The following is a 17,685-nucleotide window of genomic DNA, read 5'->3' as shown; positions in this document are numbered from 1 at the left end:
GGAAGCAGATCCAGAACCTGAAAGGACTCTGAAGAGAAAATTAAGAGAAGCTAAAATACAACAATCCAGAGATAACCTTTCAGAAATTTTCGAACAGGAAAAGGAGATGGCAGCCGAAAATAATAATAATGTAAGGAAGATGCTTGGTGACTTTACTGCACCTAATTCCAATTTACATGGAAGAAGCATCTTCATTCCTGCCATTGGAGCAAACAATTTTGAGCTGAAACCTCAATTAGTTTCTCTAATGCAGCAGAACTGCAAGTTTCATGGACTTCCATCTGAAGATCCTTTTCAGTTCTTAACTGAATTCTTGCAGATATGTGATACTGTTAAGACTAATGGAGTAGATCCTGAAGTCTACAGGCTCATGCTTTTCCCTTTTGCTGTAAGAGACAGAGCTAGATTATGGTTGGATTCTCAACCTAAAGACAGCCTGAACTCTTGGGATAAGCTAGTCACGGCTTTCTTAGCCAAGTACTTTCCTCCTCAAAAGCTGAGCAAGCTTAGAGCTGATGTTCAAACCTTCAGACAGAAAGAAGGTGAATCTCTCTATGAAGCTTGGGAAAGATACAAACAGTTGACCAAAAAGTGTCCTTCTGACATGCTTTCAGAATGGACCATCCTGGATATATTCTATGATGGTTTATCTGAGCTATCAAAGATGTCACTGGACACTTCTGCAGGTGGATCCATTCACCTAAAGAAAACGCCTGCAGAAGCTCAAGAACTCATTGACATGGTTGCTAATAACCAGTTCATGTACACTTCTGAAAGGAATCCTGTGAATAATGGGACGCCTATGAAGAAGGGAGTTCTTGAAGTTGATACTCTGAATGCCATATTGGCTCAGAATAAAATATTGACTCAGCAAGTCAATATGATCTCTCAGAGTCTGCATGGAATGCAAGCTGCATCCAACAGTACTCAAGAGGCATCTTCTGAAGAAGAAGCCTATGATCCTGAGAACCCTGCAATAGCAGAGGTAAATTACTTAGGTGAACCTTATGGAAACACCTATAACTCAACATGGAGAAATCATCCAAATTTCTCATGGAAGGATCAAAAGCCCCAACAAGGCTTTAATAATGGTGGAAGAAACAGGTTTAGCAATAGCAAGCCTTTTCCATCATCAACTCAGCAACAGACAGAGAACTCTGAACAAAATGCTTCTAATTTAGCAAATCTAGTCTCTGATCTATCTAAGGCCACTGTAAGTTTCATGAATGAAACAAGGTCTTCCATTAGAAATCTGGAAGCACAAGTGGGCCAGCTGAGTAAAAGGATCACTGAAATCCCTCCTAGTACTCTCCCAAGCAATACAGAAGAGAATCCAAAAGGAGAGTGCAAGGCCATTGACATAAGTGCCCTGGCCGAACCTGTGAGGAGAGGAGAGGACGTGAATCCCAAGGAGGAAGACCTCCTGGGACGTTCAGTGACCAATAAGGAGCTTCCCTCTGAGGAACCAAAGGACTCTGAGGCTCATCTAGAGACCATAGAGATTCCATTGAACCTCCTTATGCCCTTCATGAGCTCTGATGAGTATTACTCTTCTGAAGAGAATGAGGATGTTACTGAAGAGCAAACTGCCAAGTTTCTTGGTGCAATCATGAAGCTGAATGCCAAATTATTTGGCATTGATGCTTGGGACGCTGAGCCTCCCTTGTTCATCAATGAACTAAGTGATCTGGATCAACTGACATTGCCTCAGAAGAGACAGGATCCTGGAAAGTTCATAATCCCTTGTACCATAGGCACCATGATCTTTAAAGCTCTGTGTGACCTTGGTTCAGGAATAAACCTCATGCCCCTCTCTGTAATAGAGAAACTGGAAATCTATGGGGTGCAAGCTGCTAAAATCTCATTAGAGATGGCAGACAGCTCAAGAAGACAGGCTTATGGACAAGTAGAAGATGTATTAGTAAAGGTTGAGGGCCTTTACATACCTACTGATTTCATAGTCCTGGATACTGGAAAGGAAGAGGATGAATCCATCATCCTAGGAAGACCTTTCCTGGCCACAGCAAGAGCTGTGATTGATGTTGACAGAGGTGAAATATTCCTTCAATGGAATGAAAACTCCCTTGTATTCAAAACTCAAGGATCTCCCTCTGCAACCATGGAGAGGAAGCAGGAAAAGCTTCTCTCCAAGCAGAGTCATCCAGAGCCCCCACAGTCAAACTCTAAGTTTGGTGTTGGGAGGCCACAACCAAACTCTAAGTTTGGTGTTGAACTCCCATATCCAAACTCTAAGTTTGGTGTTGGAGAGTCTCAACAAAGCTCTGCACATCTGTGAGGCTCCATGAGAGCCCACTATCAAGCTATTGACATTAAAGAAGCGCTTGTTGGGAGGCAACCCAATGTTTATCTAATTCTTATTTTCCATGTTTTCTTAGGTTCATGATCATGTGGAGTCACAAAATAAATATAAAAATTGAAAACGGAATCAAAAACAGCAGAAGAAAAATCACACCCTGGAGGAGCATCTGTCTGGCGTTCAAACGCCAGAACAGAGCATAGTTCTGGCGCTGAACACCCAGAATGGGAGCATCCTGGCGCTGAACGCCCATAACAAGCATGGTTCTGGCGTTCAACGCCAGAAATGGCAGCAAAGGGGCGTTGAACGCCCAAAATAGGCACCAACCTGGCGCTGAACGCCCAGAGTTGTGTGCAAGGGCATTTTACATGCCTAAATTGGTGCAGGGATGTAAATGCCTTGACACCTAAGGATCTGTGGACCCCACAGGATCCCCACCTACCTCATCATCTCTCTTCCCATTCATGATCATCCCTTCTATTTTCCATTTACCACTCACATCCATACAACCACTACCTTCAAAATTCAACATCTCTTTCCCACCCAATCCCACCCATATGGCCGAATACACTTCTCCCTCCATCTCCTCCATATCTTCTTCTTATTCTTCTATTCTTTCTTCTTTTGCTCGAGGGCGAGCAACATTCTAAGTTTGGTGTGGTAAAAGCATAGCTTTTTTGTTTTTTTCCATAACCATTGATGGCACCTAAGGCCAGAGAAACCTCTAGAAAGAGGAAAGGGAAGACAAAAGCTTCCATCAAGGGTCTAAAGCTCAGTGGTAGAACATTTGACTGCAAATCAAGAGATCCCTGAGATACCTCAGGGGATACATTTTCTTCCACACAATTATTGGAAGCAACTAAGGGTGGAACATCAAGAGCACTCCATCATCCTTCATGAAATCAGAGAAGATCTAAAAGCAATGAAGGAGGAGCAACAAAGACAAGGAAGAGACATAGAAGAGCTCAAGGACATCACTAAGGTGGACTCATTCCTTGTTCTTACTTTCTCTGTTTTTCGTTTTTTATGTTATGTGCTTATCTATGTTTGTGTCTTCATTACATGATCATTAGTAGTAGTAACTTTGTCTTAAAGTTATAAATGTCCTATGAATCCATCACCTCTCTTAAATGAAAAATGTTTTAAATTCAAAAGAACAAGAAGTACATGAGTTTCGAATTTATCCTTGAACTTAGCTTAATTATATTGATGTGGCGACAATGCTTCTTGTTTTCTGAATGTATGCTTGAACAGTGCATATGTCTTTTGAAGTTGTTGTTTAAGAATGTTAAATATGTTGGCTCTTGAAAGAATGATGACTAGGAGACATGTTATTTGATAATCTGAAAAATCATAAAAATGATTCTTGAAGCAAGAAAAAGCAGCAAAGAACAAAGCTTGCAGAAAAAAAAAATAGAAAGAAAAAGAAAAAGCAAGCAGAAAAAGCCAATAACCCTTAAAACCAAAAGGCAAGGGCAATTAAAAAGGATCCCAAGGCTTTGAGCATCAGTGGATAGGAGGGCCTAAAGGAATAGAATCCTGGTCTAAGCGGCTAAACCAAGCTGTCCCTAACCATGTGCTTGTGGCGTGTAGGTGTCAAGTGAAAACTTGAGACTGAGCGGTTAAAGTCAAGGTCCAAAGCAAAAAAAAAAAAAAAAAAAAAAAAAGAGTGTGCTTAAGAACCCTGGACACCTCTAATTGGGGACTTTAGCAAAGCTGAGTCACAATTTGAAAAGGTTCACCCAATTATGTGTCTGTGGCATTTATGTATCCGGTGGTAATACTGGAAAACAAAGTGCTTAGGGCCACGGCCAAGACTCATAAAAAAGCTGTGTTCAAGAATCATCATACTGAACTAGGAGAGTCAATAACACTATTCGAAATCTGAAGTTCCTATAGATGCCAATCATTCTAAACCTCAATGGATAAAGTGAGATGCCAAAACTATTCAAGAGGCAAAAAGCTATAAGTCCCACTCATATGATTGGAGCTCTGTTTCATTGATAGTTTGGAATTTATAGTATATTCTATTCTTTTTATCCTATTTTTAGTTGCTTGGGGACAAGCAACAATTTAAGTTTGGTGTTGTGATGAGCGGATAATTTATACGCTTTTTGACATTGTTTTTAGTATATTTTTAGTAGGATCTAGTTACTTTTAGGGATGTTTTTAATAGATTTTGTGTTAAATTCACATTTCTGGACTTTACTATGAGTTTGTGTGTTTTTCTTTGATTTCAGGTATTTTCTGGCTGAAATTGAGGGACTTGAGGAAAAATCAGATTCAGAGGTTGAAAAAGGACTGCTGATGCTGTTGGATTCTGACCTCCCTACACTCAAAGTGGCTTTTCTGGAGCTACAGAACTCGAAATGGCGCGCTTCTAATTGCGTTGGAAAGTAGACATCCAGGGCTTTCCAGCAATGTATAATAGTCCATACTTTGGCCAAGAATTAACGACGTAAACTGGCGTTCAACGCTAGCCTTCTGCCCAAATCTGGCGTCCAGCGCCAGAAAAGGATCCAAAACCAGAGTTGAACGCCCAAACTGGCGTTCAACTCCACAAATGGCCTCTGCACGTGCAACACTTAGGCTCAGCCCAAACACACACCAAGTGGGCCCCGGAAGTGGATTTATTCATTAATTACTTACTCATGTAAACCCTAGTGACTAGTTTATTATAAATAGGACCTTTTACTATTGTATTAGGCATCTTCGATCAGTGGTATGCTATCTTAGATCACAATAGGGGGCTGGCCATCTCGGCCATGCCTGGACCTTCACTTATGTATTTTCAACGGTAGAGTTTCTACACTCCATAGATTAAGGTGTGGAGCTCTGCTGTTCCTCAAAGATTAATGCAAAGTACTACTGTTTTCTATTCAATTCTTCTTATTTCGCTTCTAAGATATCCATTCGAACCCAAGAATGTGATGAAGGTGATGATTATGTGTGACGCTCATCATCCTTCTCCCTTATGAACGCGTGCCTGACAAACACTTCCGTTCTACATGAATTAAGCTAGAATGAGTATCTCTTAGATCTCCTAACCAGAATCTTCGTGGCGTAAGCTAGAATGATGGCGGCATTCAAGAGAATCCGGAAGGTCTAAACCTTGTCTGTGGTATTCCGAGTAGGATTCAATGATTGAATGACCGTGACGAGCTCCGAACTCGCGATTGCAGGGCGTTAGTGACAGACGCAAAAGGATAGTAAATCCTATTCCCGCATGATCGAGAACCGACAGATGAATAGCCGTGCCGTGACAGGGTGCGTGAGCATATTATTCACTGAGAGGATAAGATGAAGCCATTGACAAGGGTGATGCCTCCAGACGATTAGCCGTGCCGTGACAGGGCATTGGATCATTTTCCCGAGAGATGACCGAAAGTAGCCATTGACAGTGGTGATGTATCACATAAAGCCAGCCATGGAAAGGAGTAAGACTGATTGGATGAAGATAGCAGGAAAGCAGAGGTTCAGAGGAACGAAAAGCATCTCCATTCGCTTATCTGAAATTCCTGCCAATGAATCTACATAAGTATCTCTATCCCTATTCTTTATGTTTTATTTACATAATATATTGTAACCCATATGAGTCAACTTAACTGAGATTTGCAAGGTGACCATAGCTTGCTTCATACCAACAATCTCCGTGGGATTCGACCCTTACTCACGTAAGGTATTACTTGGACGACCCAGTGCACTTGCTGGTTAGTTGTACGGAGTTATGTCCACACATAGAGCCACAATGAGGATTCAATACAATTATATATTGTTAATCTCACACAAGTACAAAGAACAGGACAACACAATTTCGTGCACCAATATACTTTATTGCAAAAAGAAAAAAAAATTATATATATATATATATATATATATATATATATATATATATATATACAAAATAAGGAAAAATATATATATAAAAAAAATAGAAAAAGGAAGAAAAAGAAAAGCAAAAAAAAGGGGACAAAATGCCCCAAAGCGAAGCCCAATAATAATCAATGCATATGTTAGGTTGCTATATAGGTTAGGGGTGGGAAGTTTAAGTTAATCAAAGATTCAAATTCTAGCTCAGTTGACCATATTTATCCTTACCTTTACCCTAGCCCCCTTACAACCTATGAATAAGACCTCATGATAAATGTGTGCATACATTAAATAATTGTTGATTGTTAGATGAAAAATAAATCATGAAAAGTATGATTAGAAGAGAATTGAGTGATCAACCCTATACACTTGAGCGACTAGAGTGGATACACATCCGGTGAGGGTTTGATGCTCAATTCCTTGTTCTCGGTTTTTATGAGCTTTCTTCTTGCAAGTCTATTTGAACTTCATTTTTTTATATTTGAATTGGTGGGATTCATGAATCATCATATGACCTTAGCCCTATTTGTTCATATATATTCTTGGAGATTGATTTACTTTTGACCAAGTTGGTATAAGCATTTTGTATTTAGTTGAATTCATATAGATAGGTGCATATAGTTTCTTTCCATTGAATAAATGTTCATACCCCTTTTCGTGTCCTTCTCTATTCTTAGCATGAGGACATGCTTGGTATAAGTGTGGGGAGATTTGATAAACCCCAACTTTGTGGTTTATCTTGTGCTTAATTTGGGGGATTTTATCAACTTTTCTCATATTTATTCAATGAAATAACATGATTTTGTAATTAGTGCACGAAATCACAATCACACTTTTGCAATTCTGCATAACTAACCAGCAAGTGCACTGGGTCGTCCAGGTAATATCTTACGTGAGTAAGGGTCGATCCCACGGAGATTGTCGGCTTAAAGCAAGCTATGGTTATCTTGTAACTCTTAGTCAGGATATCAGTAATGGTTCTTAGTTTTAATTGTAAAAAGTAAAAGAACATGAAATAAATACTTGTTATGCAGTAATAGAGAACAGGTTGAGGTTTTAGAGATGTTCTGTCCTCTGAATCTCTGTTTTTCCACTATCTTCTTCTTCACGCACGCAATGCTCCTTCCATGGCAAGCTGTATGTTGGTGGGTCACCGTTGTCAATGGCTACCATCCGTCCTCTTAGTGAAAATGGTCCAAGTGCGTTGTCACCGCACGGCTAATCATCTGTCGGTTCTCACTCATGTTGGAGTTGGATCCATTGATCCTTTTGCGTCTGTCACTACGCCCAACACTCACGAGTTTGAAGCTCGTCACACAGACAAGGTTTAGACATTCCGAATCTTAAGAATGCTGCCAATTAGTTCTAGCTTATACCACGAAGACTCTGATCTGAACTAGGAGGCTAAGAGATATGCATTCAATCTAAGGTAGAACGGAGGTGGTTGTCAGGCACGCGTTCATAGATTGAGAATGATGATGAGTGTCACAGATTATCACATTCATCAAGTTGAAGTGCGAATGAATATCTTAGAATAGAAACAAGAGTGATTGAATATAAAACAGAAATAATTGCATTAATCCATCAAGACATAGCAGAGCTCCTCACCCGCAACCATGGGGTTTAGAGACTCATGCCGTAGAAGATACAAAATTCAGATGTAAAATGTTATCTGGTATAAAATGAATCACTAAAAGTAGTTTTTATAATAAACTAGTGACCTAGGGTTACAGAAAATGAGTAAGCTAGAATAGTTAGTGTAGAAATCCACTTCTGGGACCCACTTGGTGTGTGCTTAGGCTGAGCATTGAAGCTTTCACATGTAGAGACTTTTCTTGGAGTTAAACGCCAGCTTACGTCATCAAAACTCGGGCAAAGTATGGACTATTATATATTGCTGGAAAGCCCAAGATGTCTACTTTCCAACGCAATTTAGAGCGCGCCAATTGGACTTCTGTAGCTCGAGAAAATCTATTTCGAGTACAGGAGGGTCAGAATCCAACAGCATCTGGAGTCCTTTTTCAGCCTCTGAATCTGATTTTTGCTCAGGTCCCTTAATTTCAGCCAAAAAATACTTGAAATTATAGAAAAACACACAAACTCATAGTGAAGTCCAGAAATGTGATTTTTGAATAAAAACTAATAAAAACATAAAAAAAAACTAACTAAAATATACTAAAAACTTACTAAAAACAATGCCAAAAAGCGTATAAATTATCCGCTCATCACAACACCAAACTTAAATTGTTGCTTGTCCCCAAGCAACTAAAAACAAAATAGGATAAAAAGAAGAGAATATACTATAAATCCCATAATATCAATGAAGCTTAGTTCAAATTAGATGAGCGGGGATAGTAGCTTTTTGCTTCTGAATAGTTTTGGCATCTCACTTTTTCCTTTGAAGTTCAGAATGATTGGCATCTATAGGAACTCAGAATTCAGATAGTGTTATTGATTCTCCTAGTACAGTATGTTGATTCTTGAACACAGTTACTTTATGAGTCTTGGCCGTGGCCCTAAGCACTTTGTTTTCCAGTATTACCACCGGATACATAAATGCCACAGATACATAACTGGGTGAACCTTTTCAAATTGTGACTTAGCTTTGCTAAAGTCCCCAATTAGAGCTGTCCAGAGTTCTTAAGCACACTCTTTTTGCTTTGGATCACGACTTTAACCACTCAGTCTCAAGCTTTTCACTTGGACCTTCATGCCACAAGCACATGGTTAGGGACAGCTTGATTTAGCCGCTTAGGCCAGGATTTGATTCCTTTGAGCCCTCCTATCCATTAATGCTCAAAGCCTTGGACCCTTTTTACCCCTTGCCTTTTAGTTTAAAGGGCTATTGGCTTTTTCTGCTTGCTTTTTCTTCTTTTTTTTTCGCAAGCTTTGTTATTCATTTCTTTTTCTTGCTTCAAGAATTAATTTTTATGATTTTTCAGATCATCAATAACATTTCTCTTTTTCCATCATTCTTTCAAGACCCAACAAATTTAACATTCACAACTTCACTATAAAAAATATGCACTGTTCAAACATTCATTTAGAAGACAAGAAATATTGCCACCACATCAAAATAATTAAACTAATTTCAAGATAAAATCTGAAATTCATGTACTTCTTGTTCTTTTGTAATTAGGCATATTTTTTATTTAAGAGAGGTGAAAGATTTATGGGACATTCATAACTTTAAGGCATAGACTCTAATTTTTATTTATTATTTAATAAAATAGACATAGAAGCAGACAAATAATAAAAGAAAGGAAATTAAAGACATAAAGACAAATGACTCTAATACTAATACTCATGTACTCTTAAAATAGATAAAAGGTTATCACAGACTTAGGACTCAACAACCTTTATTTTGGGAGATGGATGCTCCTTCAATTTGTGGGGTGTCTAGTCCCTCAAGGGAAAGCTTCTGGCGCTTCAGCTCCTGTAGCTCGTGCCATTGCTTTTCCTGTTCCTTAAGCAGCTTGCAGAGCATGCTATTCTGATTTTGCTATTCTTCCTTAAATTGCTCCATAGCTTCTTGCAGCTTGGTGACAGATGCTTCTAGGCGGGTCCAATAGTCAATTTGAGGGATTTCTGAGAGAAACTCCTGCGCCCACCTTTTAATGGAGTTATCTTGCACTTGTTGTCCTTCCATTAACTTTTTGGTGATTGAGTGCTCGACTGGGATGAACTCATCTACTCCCATCTTCACCCCAGCATCTTTGCACATCAGAGAGATTAAGCTTGGGTAAGCCAATTTGGCTTCAGTGGAGTTCTTATTTGCAATTGTGTAAATCTCAGAATAAATCAGATGATGAATCTCCACTTTGTTTCCCAGTATAATACAATGAATCATCACTGTTCTTTTGACAGTGACCACAGAGCGGTTGCTAGTAGGCAGTATAGAACGCCCAATGAAGTCCAACCAGCCCCTTGCGACTGGTTTGAGATTTTCTCTCTTGAGTTGGTTTGGGACACCTTTTGAGTTGGTTATCCACTTAGTTCCAGGGAGGCATATGTCCTCTAGAACTTGGTCCAACCCTTTATCTACTCTCACCATTCTCCTATTAAAGGATTCTGGATCATCTTGTAGTTGAGGCAGTTTGAAGACCTTTCTTATTTTGTCCAGGTGGAAGTAAATAATCCTCCCTCTGACCATAGTTCGAAAGGTATGAAAGGCGGTTCCAGTTATTCTCTGCTTATCTGTCAGCCACAGATTTGAGTAGAATTCCTGAACCATGTTTCTTCCCACCTTTGTCTCAGGATTAGCTAGAATTTCCCATCCTTTGTTTCGAATCTACTCTTGGATCTCTGAATATTCATCTTCTTTCAGATCTAATTTAACTTCCGGGATCACTGACCTCAGACCCATTATTTTGTGGTAATGGTCTGCATGTTCTTTGGTTAAGAACCTCTCTTGATTCCAAAGACTCTTTGGAGTATTCTCTTTCTTACCTCTTAAATTGGTTTATTTTACCTTAGGAGCCATGATCTTAATGAGTCTTAGCTCGGTGATCACGGAAAAACACACCAAACTTAGAGGTTTTCTTGCCCTCAAGCAAAAGAAAGGAAAGGAGAGAGATAGGGGGAGAGTCAAATTCGAATAGTGGAGAGATGGGGATGGCCGAATGTGTATTTATAAGTGGAGGGGGAGGGATTTCGAAAATTTGAAAAAGATATGATATAAAGATATGATTGGTGAAAAGAAATAGAATCATGATATGAAAAAGATGAGATTTTTAAAATGGGAAAGATATAAAGGAGTTAAATCTGAAAATTTATTGATGCATCTAAGAATTAAGAGATGATATGATGAGTTGGAAAAGATTTAGAAAGAAATTGAGAAGATAATTGAGTTTTTGAAGAAGATTTGGAGAGGATTTGAAAGAAAATTGAAAAGGAATTTAGAAAATTATTGAATTTTTTAAAATTGAAGGTGAATGATGAAAATTTGTAACATGTTTATGCAGAAAATTATGAATCAAAACATGAAAGTTTGAAAAATTTTGAAGTGGAAAACAAAATCTTCTCCCCCTGCCTTTCTGGCGTTAAATGCCCAGAATGGTATCCATTCTGGCATTTAACGCCCACATATTGGCCATTGTGGGCGTTTAACGCCCAGCCAGGTACCCTGGCTGGCCTTAAACGCCAGAAATCTTTTGTCACTGGGCGTTTTTCTGAACGCCCAGGATGCTACAATTCTGGCGTTAAACGCCGAGAATCGTACCCATTCTGGCATTTAACGCCCAAAATGGTATCTTTACTGGCGTTAAACACCCAGAATGGTATCCATTTTAGCGTTTAACGCCCAAAATACCCCTTACTGGTGTTGCTTGCCAGTGAGCTCCTTTTCTCTGCTTTTTGTACTGAATCCTTCTGTAACTCTATGAATTCCTACAATTTGATGATTAACCTTGAAGACAATTTATATCAAACTCCTATAAATATTATTTAAATAACAAATAACTTGCTAATGGCTGGGTTGCCTCCCAGCAAGTGCTTCTTTATTGTCTTTAGCTGGACCTTTACTGAGCTTTAGTCTAGCCTCAGTTTTGAGCAATCTTGCTCAAAATTGCTTTCAAGATAATGTTTGATTCTCTGTCCATTAACAATAAACTTTTTGTCAGAGTCAATATCCTGAAGCTCAACATATCCATATGGTGACACACTTGTAATCACATATGGTCCCCTCCACCGGGATTTTAATTTTCCGGGGAATAATTTGAGCCTAGAGTTAAACAGTAGAACCTTCTGTCCTAGCTCAAAGACTCTGGATGACAATTTCTTGTCATGCCACCTTTTTGCTTTTTCCTTATAAATTTTTGCATTTTCAAAAGCATTGAGTCTGAATTCCTCTAGCTCATTTAGCTGGAGTAATCTTTTCTCTCCAGCTAACTTAGCATCCAGGTTTAGGAATCTGGTTGCCCAGTTGGCCTTATGTTCCAGTTCCACGGGCAGATGACAGGCCTTGCCATACACAAGCTAGTATGGAGAGGTTCCTATAGGAGTCTTGAATGCTGTTCTGTATGCCCACAGAGCATCATCCAAGCTTTTTACCCAATCCCTTCTACGGGTAATTACAGTCCATTCCAGGATTCTTTTTAGTTCTCTATTAGAGACTTCAGCCTGCCCATTTGTCTGTGGATGATATGGAGTTGCTACTTTGTGGCTAATTCCATATCAGACCATAGCAGAGTAAAGCTGTTTATTACAGAAATGAGTGCCCCCATCACTAATTAGTACTCTAGGGACACCAAACCTGCTGAAGATATGTTTCTGGAGGAACTTTAGCACTGTCTTAGTATTATTAGTGGGTGTTGCAATGGCTTCTACCCATTTAGATACGTAGTCTACTGCCACCAGAATATAAGTGTTTGAGTATGATGGTGGGAAAGGCCCCATGAAGTCAATACCCCATACATCAAACAATTTAATCTCTAAGATCCCTTGTTGAGGCATGGCATAACCATGGGGGCAAGTTACAAGCTCTCTGGCAACTGTCACAGTTACGCACAAACTCTCGGGAATCTCTATAGAGAGTAGGCCAGTAGAAGCCACATTGAAGGACCTTAGTGGCTGTTCGCTAACCTCCAAAATATCCTCCATATTGTGATCCATGGCAATGCCATAGGATCTTCTGTGTCTTTTCTCTAGGCACGCATCTACGGATCATTCCATCTGCACATCTCTTAAAGAGATATGGTTCATCCCACAAGTAGTACTTTGCATCAGAAATTAGTTTTTTCGTTTGCTGCCTGCTGTACTCCTTGGGTATGAATCTCACAGCTTTATAATTTGCAATGTTTGCAAACCATGGTGCTTCCTGAATGGCAAAGAGTTGCTCATCTGGAAAGGTCTCAGAGATCTCAATAGGAGGGAGGGACGCCCCTGCTACTAGTTCTATTTGGGACAGGTGATCAGCTACCTAGTTCTCTGTCTCTTTTTTGTCTCTTATTTCTATATCAAACTCTTGCAGAAGCAACACCCATCTTATGAGCCTGGGTTTTGAATTTTGCTTTGTGAGTAGATATTTAAGAGCAGCATGGTCAGTATACACAATCACTTTTGATCCTACTAAATAGGATCTAAACTTGTCAATGGCATAAACCACTGCAAGCAGCTCTCTCTATGTTGTTGTGTAATTCTTCTGTGCATCATTTAGAACGAGGCTTGCATAGTAAATTACGTGCAGAAGCTTGTTGTGCCTCTGTCCTAATACTACACTAATAGCATGGTCACTGGCATCACACATTAATTCAAATGGTAATGTCTAGTCTGGTGCAGAAATGACTAATGCTGTGACTAGCTTAGCTTTCAGAGTTTCAAATTCCTGCAGACACTCTCTATCAAAGATAAATGGCGTGTCAGCAGCTAGTAGATTGCCCAGAGGTTTTGTGATTTTCGAGAAATCCTTTATAAACCTCCTGTAGAATCCTGCATGCCCCAGAAAGTTTCTGATTGCCTTAACATTGGCAGGTGGTGGTAATTTTTCAATTACCTCTACCTTAGCTTGATCCACCTCTATTCCCTTGTTCAAAATTTTGTGCCCAAGGACAATTTCCTCAGTCACCATGAAGTGACATTTCTCCCAATTTAAAACCAGGTTAGTCTCTTGGCACCTTTTCAGAACAAGTGCTAGATAGTCAAGACAGGAGCTGAAAGAGTCTCCAAATACTGAGAAGTCATCCATGAAGACTTTTAGAAATTTTTCTACCATATCAGAGAAAATAGAGAGCATGCACCTCTGAAAGGTTGCAGGTGCATTGCACAGACCAAAAGGCATCCTTCTGTAGGCAAATACTCCAGATGAACATGTGAATGCTGTTTTCTCTTGGTCTTGAGGATCTACTGCAATTTGGTTATAACCTGAATAGCCATCCAAAAAGCAGTAGTATTCATGACCTACTAGTCTCTCTAGCATCTGGTCTATGAATGGCAAAGGAAAATGATCCTTTCTGGAGGCTGTGTTGAGCCTTCTGTAGTCAATAAACATACGCCACCCTGTAACTGTTCTTGTAGGAACCAATTCATTTTTTTCATTATGAATTACTGTCATAGCTCCCTTCTTTGGAAAGACTTGGACAGGGCTCACCCAGGGGCTATCAGAGATAGATAAATGATCCCAGCCTCTAGTAACTTAGTGACCTCCTTCTGCACCACCTCCTTCATGGCTGGATTCAGCCGCCTCTGTGGTTGAACCACTGGCTTAGCATCATTCTCCAAAAAGATCTTGTGCATGCATCTGGCTGGGCTAATGCCCTTAAGATCACCTATGGACCACCCAAGAGCTGTCTTGTGTTGTGTCCTTAGCACTTGAATTAGTGCTTTCTTTTCCTGTGGATTTAAAGCAGAGCTTATGATCACTGGAAAAGTGTCTCCTTCTCCCAGAAATGCATATTTTAGGGATGGTGGTAGTGGTTTGAGCTCGGGTTTAGGAGGCTTTTCCTCTTCCTGAGGAGTTTTCAGAGGTTCTTCTATTTTTTCTAGTTCCTTCAAATCAGGCTGAACATCTTTAAAGATGTCCTGTAGCTCTGATTTGAGACTTTTAGTCATATTGATTTCTTCTACCAAAGAGTCAATAATATCAACGCTCATGTAGTTATTTGATATGTCTGGATGCTGCATAGATTTGACAGCATTTAACTTGAACTCATCCTCATTGACTCTCAGGGTCACTTTCCCTTTTTGTACATCAATGATTGTTCATCCAGTTGCTAGGAAAGGTCTTCTAAGAATGAGAGTTGCACTCTTGTGTTCTTCCATTTCCAGCACTATAAAGTTAGTGGGAAAGACAAATGGCCCAAACTTGATAATCAGGTCCTCAATTATGCCTGATGGATATTTAATGGAGCCATCAGCAAGTTAGAGGCATATTCGGGTTGGTTTGACTTCTTCAGTCAAGCCAAGCTTTCTGATAGTGGATGCAGGTATTAGGTTGATACTTGCCCCAAGGTCACATAGAGCTTTCTTGGTACAAGCACCCTCTAATGTGCATGGTATCATAAAGCTTCCCAGATCTTTAAGCTTCTTTGGTAAGCTTTTCAGAATGACTGCACTGCATTCTTTAGTGAGAAAAACTTTTTCAGTTTCTCTCCAATCCTTCTTATGACTTAAGATCTCTTTCATAAACTTAGCATAAGAGGGTATTTGCTCAAGTGCCTCTGCAAACGGGATCTTTATTTCAAGAGTCCTGAGGTAGTCTGCAAAGCGGGCAAATTGTTTATCCTATTCTACTTGGCGGAGTTTCTGAGGATAAGGCATCTTGGCTTTGTATTCCTCAACCTTAGTTGTTGCAGGTTTATTTCCTACAGAGGTGGTTAGGGAAGCCTTCTTAGGAGGGTTACAATCAGCACTTGCAGGTGTCTGATCCCTCACTGGCGTTTGAACACCAGGAGTAGAGGTTGGATGGGCATTTAACGCCAATTTTCCACCCTTTTCTAGTGTTTGAACGTCAGAACTGGGCAAGGAATGGGCGTTTAACGCCAACTTTTCTCCCTTTTCTGGCGTTTGAACGGCAGAAGTGGGCATCCACTGGGAGTTTGACGCCAATTTTTTACCCTTTTCTGGCGTTTGAACGCCAGAATTATTCCTCTCTGGGCTCTTGCTGTCCTCAGAGGGATTTTGGGCAGTGGTTTGGTCATCCTCTGTCAGTTGTTCCTTTCTTGGCTTTTCTGCTACTTTGAGCTGAATTATTCAATGTCTTCCCACTCCTTAGTTGAACAGCTTGGCATTCTTCTGTTATCTGTTTAGATAGCTGCTGTCTTGGCTGATTCAATTGTGCTTCCATATTCTTGTTAGCATTTTTAGTGTCTTGGAGCATCTCTTTAAATTCTACTAATTGTTTTGTCATAAGGAGCATTTGCTGATTAAGTTCAACAATTTGTTCTTGAGGATCAGTAGATACTGTCCTAGCCTCTTCTTTTATGGAGGACTCACTGCTTGAGTACAGATGTTGACTTTTAGCAACCGTATCTATGAGCTCTTCAGCCTCTTCAATCGTCTTTCTCATGTGTATAGATCCACCAGCTGAGTGGTCTAGAGACATCTGGGCTCTTTCTGTAAGCCCGTAATAAAAGATGTCTAGCTGCACCCACTCTGAAAACATTTCAGAGGGGCATTTCCTTAGCATCCCTCTGTACCTCTCCCAGGCATTATAAAGGGATTCATCATCCTCCTGTTTAAAGCCTTGGATGTCCAACCTTAGCTGTGTAATCCTTTTTGGAGGCAAATATTAATTCAGGAATTTGCCTGATAACTGTTTCCATATTCTTATGCTTGCTGTGGGTTGGTTATTTAACCACCTCTTAGCTTGATCTTTTACAGCAAATGGAAATAGTAATAATCTGTAGACATCCTGATCTACTTCCTTGTCACGTACTGTGTCAGCAATTTGCAAGAACTGTGCTAGAAACTCAGTAGGTTCTTCCTGTGGAAGACCGGAATACTGGCAATTTTGCTGCACTATGACAATGAGCTTAGGATTTAGCTCAAAACTGCTTGCTCTGATGGGAGCTATACAGATGCTACTCCCATATGCAGTAGTAATGGGGTTAGCATATGACCCCAGAGTCCTTCTGGACTGCTCATTTCTACTTAGGTCCATGATGGAGAAAAGGAAACTAATGTGAATTGCAAATAAAATATATTTTTATTTTTATTTTATTTAGTTAAAAACAAAACGAATAATAAAGAAAAATAAGATAAAATAAAATAATTAGAAATTAAAATATAAATTTCAAAAAAAAAAAGAAAAAGGAAAAATGAATTCGAAAGATAAAATAAGGACTTAATTAAGAAGATTTGAAAAACCTTGGATATGATTTTTGAAAAAGATTTGAATTTTAAAATTTCAAAACTAAGATAAGATGGAATAAAAAGTTTTAAAACAGAAATCTGAATTTTTAAAGGAAAATTCCAAAATTAATTAAAATAAAGAGAGAAGATATTTTTGAATTTAATGAAGAAAGAGAAAAACAGTAAAAAAGACACCAAACTTAAATTTTTAGATCAAAACAAAGGAAACAAACAGGGAAGCTTTGAATATCACGATGAACACTAAGAACACCTTTTGAAAAATCTTTAAGAAAACAGAAACACAAAGGACACCAAACTTAAAAAAAAATTTATATTCTGAGCACTAATAATTCGAAAAAAATTGAAGGAAAAATAAAATCATGCAATTGATACCAAACTTAAAATATGAAACTAAACTTAAACAGAAAAACTCAATTATTAGTTTAAAACAAATTTCGAAAAAATTGAAAAAGAAAATAAGGATTAAAAAAAGTTTCAACCAAAAAACAATAATAGAAGACTCTAAACCAAAAAAGAGAAAAATTTTTCCTAATCTAAGCAACAAAATAAACCGTCAGTTGTCCAAACTCGAACAATCCCTGGCAACGGCGCCAAAAATTTGGTGCGCGAAATCACAATCACTCTTTTGCAATTCCGCACAACTAACCAACAAGTGCATTGGGTCGTCCAAGTAATACCTTACATGAGTA

The 17,685-nt window shown here is 39.1% G+C and overlaps 1 non-coding gene across 1 annotated transcript; it reads right to left on the bottom strand.

Annotated features, from left to right (window-relative positions):
- Nucleotides 1-502: 502 nt before the first annotated feature.
- Nucleotides 503-610, bottom strand: LOC112768298 (small nucleolar RNA R71). The gene has a single exon (XR_003185733.1). It is a non-coding gene; the product is annotated as a small nucleolar RNA R71 (small nucleolar RNA).
- Between the last annotated feature and the right edge of the window lie 17,075 nt (nt 611-17,685).

This window comes from Arachis hypogaea, chromosome 17 (genome assembly GCF_003086295.3).
Source record: "Arachis hypogaea cultivar Tifrunner chromosome 17, arahy.Tifrunner.gnm2.J5K5, whole genome shotgun sequence".
Lineage (NCBI taxonomy): Eukaryota > Viridiplantae > Streptophyta > Magnoliopsida > Fabales > Fabaceae > Arachis > Arachis hypogaea.
The sequence above is the reverse complement of the archived record's forward strand: the minus strand, read 5'-3'. Positions and strand labels throughout refer to the sequence as shown.